The sequence below is a fragment of the Oratosquilla oratoria genome, chromosome 30, assembly GCF_046742065.1.
Source record: "Oratosquilla oratoria isolate Oo_2021 chromosome 30, ASM4674206v1, whole genome shotgun sequence".
NCBI classification, from domain to species: Eukaryota; Metazoa; Arthropoda; class Malacostraca; order Stomatopoda; family Squillidae; genus Oratosquilla; species Oratosquilla oratoria.
Window position 1 is genome coordinate 31876811 of NC_134806.1, and position 7500 is coordinate 31884310.

Below are 7500 nucleotides of genomic sequence, written 5' to 3' on the forward strand. Positions count from 1 at the left end.
GTTATCCAACTCCAAAAATGGCGTTGCCTGCATTTGTCTTGCGTGGTACCGGCCATGGTGTTCGAGAACCTTGCAGACACACACCGGAATGAATCACACAACCGGGCCGGAGGGGATATGTCCCCTTGAGGGATTTCCGGTTTCCGGTTCGATTACAAGAATTCTTTTATCAGTACCAGGGGCTCCCCAGGAGTTTCCAGAGTGCACCCCATGGGTTCCGCAAGTGCTCCCATTGTAATTCCAGGGGGTTCTTGATGGGCTCCTCAGGAGTTCCTAGAGGATTCCACAGGAAATCCCCACAGTGATTCTCAAAGGTTCCCTAGTGACTATCCAAGGGCCCCCAAAGGGCTCCCCGGGTGTTTCCAGAGGCTTCCTCGGGAGTTTGCGGACGTCTCGCTCTCAGCCAATCAGTCGTCTACGTTGCTGTGACGTCACCGCTCTTGGCCAATCAGTCGTCTCCGTTTCCGTGACGTCGCCACTCTCTTAGCCAATCAGGGGCCTGCGTTTATCCTTAGAAGACGTTACCATGTTACTGGGCCAACTATACCCGGCGATGTCCTCTTTTCTGCGGAACCGCCGTTCCAACCATCTCGACAACACATTCTTTTTTTAGTACATAGACAAGCACCTGGCTTCGCCAGCCACGGCTGCGCCGTGGGTGCTTGGCCTGTGGCGCTGCTCGCTTCGCTTCGCTTACGGGGCGCTTCATGCCCGGGCTACTCCCAGTTTTATCCGACAAAGTGATGCTTCATAAAACCTTCAGAAACACTGTCTTCAATTTGTCCATCAAAAAGTTCAAGACTGTCAAACATTTCATCGGAATATTGAAAATCTTTGTTGTTTCGTAGAGAATCATTGAACTTAATCACCTTTCGATGAAATTCCCGCACAGATTCCTTAACACAAAATTTTCTGACAGCCTGGTATAAGCTTGGAAAAGTTTGGACATGTTCATTCCGTAGTCGGCAACTCAAACTCTTATCATTTTGTAAAGCGGCTTTTGAAATTTTCCGAGTACCTGTAACCCACTTCCAAAAATGTCTTTGACGCTTCTTTTTGTCGGCTTCGGTTTCTAAAGGCATTGTTCCTGGTGATCTAATCGTAAGATTTGTTGCCCTCCTTTTTTAACGGTGAAAACTTTTATTACACACGTGTCCCTTTTTGCCGGTTCAGTGGGGGACAAACATACACCCGGGTTCATTAAAAGACAGCCGGGAGTCATTTAAATTTTAGTTATTCTTTGATATATTCATCTCTATTTCTCTAAGCGATTTCCTATCACCGGCGATGTTACCAACCCATTTTTGGACGATTTTGGCATCCTAAGAGGACTTTTGACTCTTCTTCTCTTGTTCGATCCCAAAGTCCGTCAGAGACTCCAGTCTTGAGGGAAGACCTAAAGATTCTGGAGGACATTAATCTCCCGGATTCGATGACCGCGCACTTCCCTTGAGACTCGTTCCCCGATGTGAGGTTTACCTTCCTTCTCCCTGAGGTCCTCCTTGTTCTTCAAGAATTTGTTTTTCTGTTACACATCAGGCGGCTTCTGCCCTGCCTCTCCAAGAACCTCCCTTGGTTCCTTATAGGTAAATGCCTCCTTATTTGCTGCCCACTCGCTACCACAAACCCAAACAGATCCCTTTCTGACGGTTAATTTTCTCATTGTTACCTCCATTTTCTCGAAAAATCGGAAGAGCACTCAAGCCACTCGGTGGAAACTGGGAACACTTGGGGGGGGCCTCCTGCCCGGAACACGTCCATTTGCACACCTCCATCGGAGACAATTTCTACGTGTTTTTCGACGAGAAACAAGTAGAATTTCACTCTAGTGACGAAAGATAATAGTACCCAAGGACTGTGAAAAGACGAGAAAAGATATACGTGAGAACCGTAAGCCATGAAGCTATCCGCTGTGATCGAAAACATAATTTCCGTCCTATGTTATATATTCATTTAATAATTCATCTATCATTATCACTGTTTTATTGCTATTATAATGTTTACTATTATCATTAGTAATTATCATGTATGTATGTACGCACGCACACACACACACACACACACACACACACATATATTATATATATATATATATATATATATATATATATATATATATATATATATATATACTGTATATATGTGTGTGTGTGTGTGTGTGTGTGTGTGTGTGTTTTAATACCCAAGCAAGGGACAGGCACCAGAGGCTGTCTGAAAACGATCAAGGGTCCCTTTGCTCGCGTAGCGGGAACAGCACACTCCCATTAATTCTTCCAAGACTCCCACGGGATCGAACATTCGTCTTCCCTTTTTCCAATACAGGGTGGCGGCGACGACACCATCGACGCCGCTGGAGTCGTCGTAGATCAATTACAATGTCATGCGTCTTGTTTGCCGGTCCTCAGGCAACACTAGCTCCTTTCCCTTCTCTTATACACTCACCCTCCCTCCTTTCACCTCTGCCTCACGCATGCTTTCTTCGTACCTCATTTCCTCCTCACTTCTTCTTATCCTTCCCTCCTCCCCTACCTTCCTCCTCTTCTCACCCACTACTCTCTCTTCCCTTCCTCTTTTATCTGCTTTGCGGAAAGATTATCAAAAATGAAGGACACTGGAGTCGAAACAAGGAAGGGCAGATGCGGGAAAGGACTGGATTGGAGGAGGGGGAGAAGGGAGGCAAGGGTTCGTCGACGCTTCTATCCTTTGTGGCAACACGCCACTGCTGCGGTGTCCCCTTAACGCGTATAGCTTTGTAATATAATTAAATTTGTAATTTTGGTCAAATCATTGTTATATGTCAATTATAATCAATACTGTATATTGTAAATATTGTATCACATTCAAGGATGGCCAATGTATTGTAGAATGTATTTATATATAACATTATTTGCATACTCTGTCCAGAGCATTAATGTATTCATCGTATATCATTTATGTGATGGCGGACGTGAAACCATACGATGAGTCCCAAAGAAATATTGAGCTTAATACAATTCTTCCTTCTCTTAGGACGATACAAATATATCATGATGTAGTTAACCACATCACCTTGTAAACGAAAGGGGGGCTGGACCGGAGGGGACGGTGGGGAAAGAGAAGTTGAGGATTAGATAATGGGGGAAGAAGTTAAGGATTAGATAATGGGGGAGACAGGAAGGGGAGAATAAATAAAGAATTGTTGGGATAGAGAAAAATATGATGGAAAAGGGAAGAGATAGAGAGACGTATGTGGAATGTGTATTTCCTGGCGAGCATACAGGACCACGCCAGGCTCAAGCATTATTCAAGCTCTAAAGTAGTAGTTTATAACAAGGAAGGGTTCCTATAGGGTCACACAGCTTCACAAGGGGGCCCAAGAACTATTAGTGGTTAATAGATGTCAAACGATTCTTTTAAGTATTGAATGGATATCCAGGCAGTTGAGCACCAGTTACTTTTATCTATTTATTTATTTATTTATATATATATATATATATATATATATATATATATATATATATATATATATATATATACATATATGATTTGCCCGTATATCAATTTTTAAGTTTCTCTTCAGTGAGCTCCACGACAGCATTACCACTGCCATCAACATCTACATTTCTGCTCTTTTCCTCTCCGACACCTTCCTCCAGCTCCTTCCGTTCTTTACCCATACCACCAATCAATCAAATCTCAATTCTTTCCATCATCAACCAGCATTACTCTGCTCCCGATCAATCACCCCACTTCGAACACCATCCCCAGTGTTATTATTGTTCCATGTTTCTTTTTTTACCCCAAAGAGGCTACTACTTTATTGCCTCTACGAACTTGCAAGTGGATGATCATGAACCTACTCCATTAAGGCTAACCTTGTCTAAGAAGAAATTCTGGTACCATACTCGACCCTTTTCCAACCTGGCCACCATTTTCCTCCCACTACCACCACCACCACAGCCATCCCCCACCTGTGTTCTTTTTACCCTTATTCCACACCTTTTCTGAACGCCTTCCTTCCCTCAAACCCCCGAATCCACAGCTGCTTAGCGTCTGGTTCTCAGAGCTGATGTATCCGTCCCCACCCCCACCACCTTGCATCGTCTTTTCGAAGTCTTTCCTCCTTTGTCTACTATCTCCTTTTCCACCTCCTCCTCCTCCTCCTCCTCCTCTCCAGATGCCGAAGCTCTCAGGAACTTAAGGGCACGTCGGGCACGTATACGTTAAGACAAAAAAAAATCGTGCACGTGTACGTGTTAAACACACAAAGACACAGAGGATGTTAGGAAACAGTTTTCCGCACGGATGCGTTAATTTGTGGACAATTGGAAGAAACAGTTCAGGTGTACAACATAACTGACTTTAAAGTAAATACAATTAGGTAAAGATAAACACACACACACACACACACACACAAAGAGATAGATAGATAGATAGATAGAGAGAGAGAGAGAGAGAGAGAGAGAGAGAGAGGGAGAGAGAAAGAGAGAGAGAGAGAGGTGGGGGTGAATACACACACCTACAACAAGAAAAGGGGCCCTTTCCTACATGGATACCTCAGAGACGCCTCTTCACTCCCTTTCCACCACCTTGTCTTCCTCCTCTTTGCCCTTCACTTTTTTGCTTGACGTCTCAGTCCTGGCCCCCAGGCACCCAACCTTCAATTCCCCGAAGCAAAATCCAAATTCAATGTAAAGGTCGACGATGGGGGGCGGGAAGACAAAGCCGACGCCACACCCACGTATCCGAAGATATCCATTTTAGCTACAATGTTACAAGTGACGAACTCAATTCCCTTCATAACACCGCCTGTCTCAACTTGCCCAGGGGCTTCGACTTCGACGTTTCCCTGCTCATCCTCTTCCTGAGTACTTTTCCAGCTTAACTTTGTTTCCTCTTACAGTGGAGTACTTCTCTTCATTAGCTGAAACTTCCAGATATGACACTCCAGAGCACAGTGGAAGACGAAAGTTGTGTCGACACTCCAAAATGTACACAATGGTAAGTACATCATTCTTTTTTTGAAAACGAAGTCGCATTAATACAAACGTACAGACGTACGCCTGTAGACGTATTCGGTTGAAAAGTAAATGAATAGGTTAAGTAAATAGATAAAATAAATAAACAAGGAAGAAATCTGTGGTTATGATATTCATGCAAGTACTTCTTTCTTCACATTTACAACACTTCGTACACTATGCACAAATACCGGCACCCAAACCTAATCCATGATTTACCAGAACTATTCAAATATATATTTCGTTGATGTTCTATTAACATATTTTTTACAGAAATATTGAATGAGAAATACTGTGCATGGAAACCTAATCAAATAAAAGAAATATGCCATCTGCTGATGTTCTTCAAGTCTGCAGCTGAAAAACGAAAGTACCGGTAAGAGATAATGAAATATGGAAATATATATTTTTTTTTTCGTTAAAGATCATAACTACACTAACACCCACGAACGCTTTTGGGATACTAATATCATGCGTTACATTCACTGCCATTTCAGCTAGCAGAATGCCCCTTGGTGAAAAAATGAAAGCAATAACACAATATTCTACTGAATCGAGTGCAGAACCAAACGCTAGAAAACTCTGTTATGACGACAATTTTAATATTCTATTCTGGTCAACGCCAGGGGAATTTTACGCACATAAGAGTTAGACCCCAAGTTCACGGAGTTGCATAGAAGGCAAAGAGATCAGCCGGACAGAATGGAAACGACATGATGTCATCAGCAAGTCAAAGACGTCACGCCATCTGATAAATCCGTTAAAAATTGGAAGGCCTTTGCGTATTTCCCACTCCTACTTGACGACTCACGAGTATCATGGGCAAAAGAAAAAGCGACTCCTCTGAAGCAGTCGCCTTGGGGAAGAAAAAATTAAATAGATGATAATATATTCTGATTTCAGTAATTTTATAGTTCACAAAAATGAGTGCGTCAGAAAGAGAGAGAGAAAGAGAGAGAGAGAGATGATTGCAATTAACTTATCATACTCGCTTTCATGTGGCTTAATTGCTCTAACTTTATCAATTACAAAAATCTGCAACAAAGAACAAAAAAAGTTTGGTCCTTTCGCATAGCATTTTCTGTTTGTCAAAGAAAACGGAGTTGCAATATTCGCGATTCCACACGAGAGCAAAATAACAGATAATACAAGTGATCCCTCTGGCCCCTTCATGATCAGTTGTTCATGTGGGGGGCCTGTAATATACTCTGTATGCAACTCCAGTTGTGAGTAACGATGCAGGGAAACTTTTTTTTATCGTCTTTTACTGAACACTGAAATGAGTAGTAGAAAAGAAAGGCAAATAAACGATATTGCTGAATACTTGTACATTTGTGTCTATATATGAGCATTCTATTATTGTAGTGTTACACCATTCATATGTAATGATATGTAAATGTCACATATGAGAAATAATAGAGAATATCATTGGATAAAAAACTGTTATGAATAATATATTCATTTTAAAGCAACCAGTACGTCGAGGCAGCTTTATAAATCTTTTGCGAGCAGCAATTCATTTTTAAGTTAAAAAGTTGACATGATGATAACCAAAGCACTAATTTCACTAACTTCTATAAATTTTCATCATGATGTGGTCGTGAAATTTACACATCTGACAACGTAATTTCAGCTGGCAAATTACGATACGGCAAATGGAAAACAAGCTAGTACACAAGCACACGTGTGTATTTATTATATATATATATATATATATATATATATATACATATATATATATACATATATAATATATATATACATATATATATATATATACATATATATATATATATATATATATATATATATGGTCATTTTTATGACCGTCTGATTGATGTCGCTGTTCACTATCAAATTTCTCATATATATATATATATATATATATATATATATATATATATATATACATATATATATACATATATACATACATATATATATGTATACATATATATATATATATATATATATATATATCAGATAATTTTTATGACCGTCTGATTGATGTCGCTGTTCGCTAGGGAATTTCTCATACACACACACACACACACACACACACACACACACACACACCACCACCACCACCACCACCAGCATTTATCCATCAAATACTCATCCAACACCCATTTGTTGTCCTTTTCAATCTTAACTCCTTCTGCTGAGGACAGAAACAATGCAGCAAGACACAGCAAGGCCCGACATCCGAAACTGGTTGACTTCCATTACTTGTTTTCTTATTACATGGCGACCCGCCCCGAGACCTCGTCCACTCACGAGAAATACGGAGAAGAAATCCCTTTGAATCGCATCAATTCATCACCCATTCGTAACCACTCTCCTCTTACTCCCATCTTTTGCCCTCTCTCTTTCCTGCTCAACAGACATTCACCTTGTAACCATGGCCTTCTGCACCCCATCCATCCATACTAATCTTTGTTCTTCCTCAAGTTCAATTCACTTGAAATAAATATTCAAAACTAAAATTCCTTCACTAACGAAG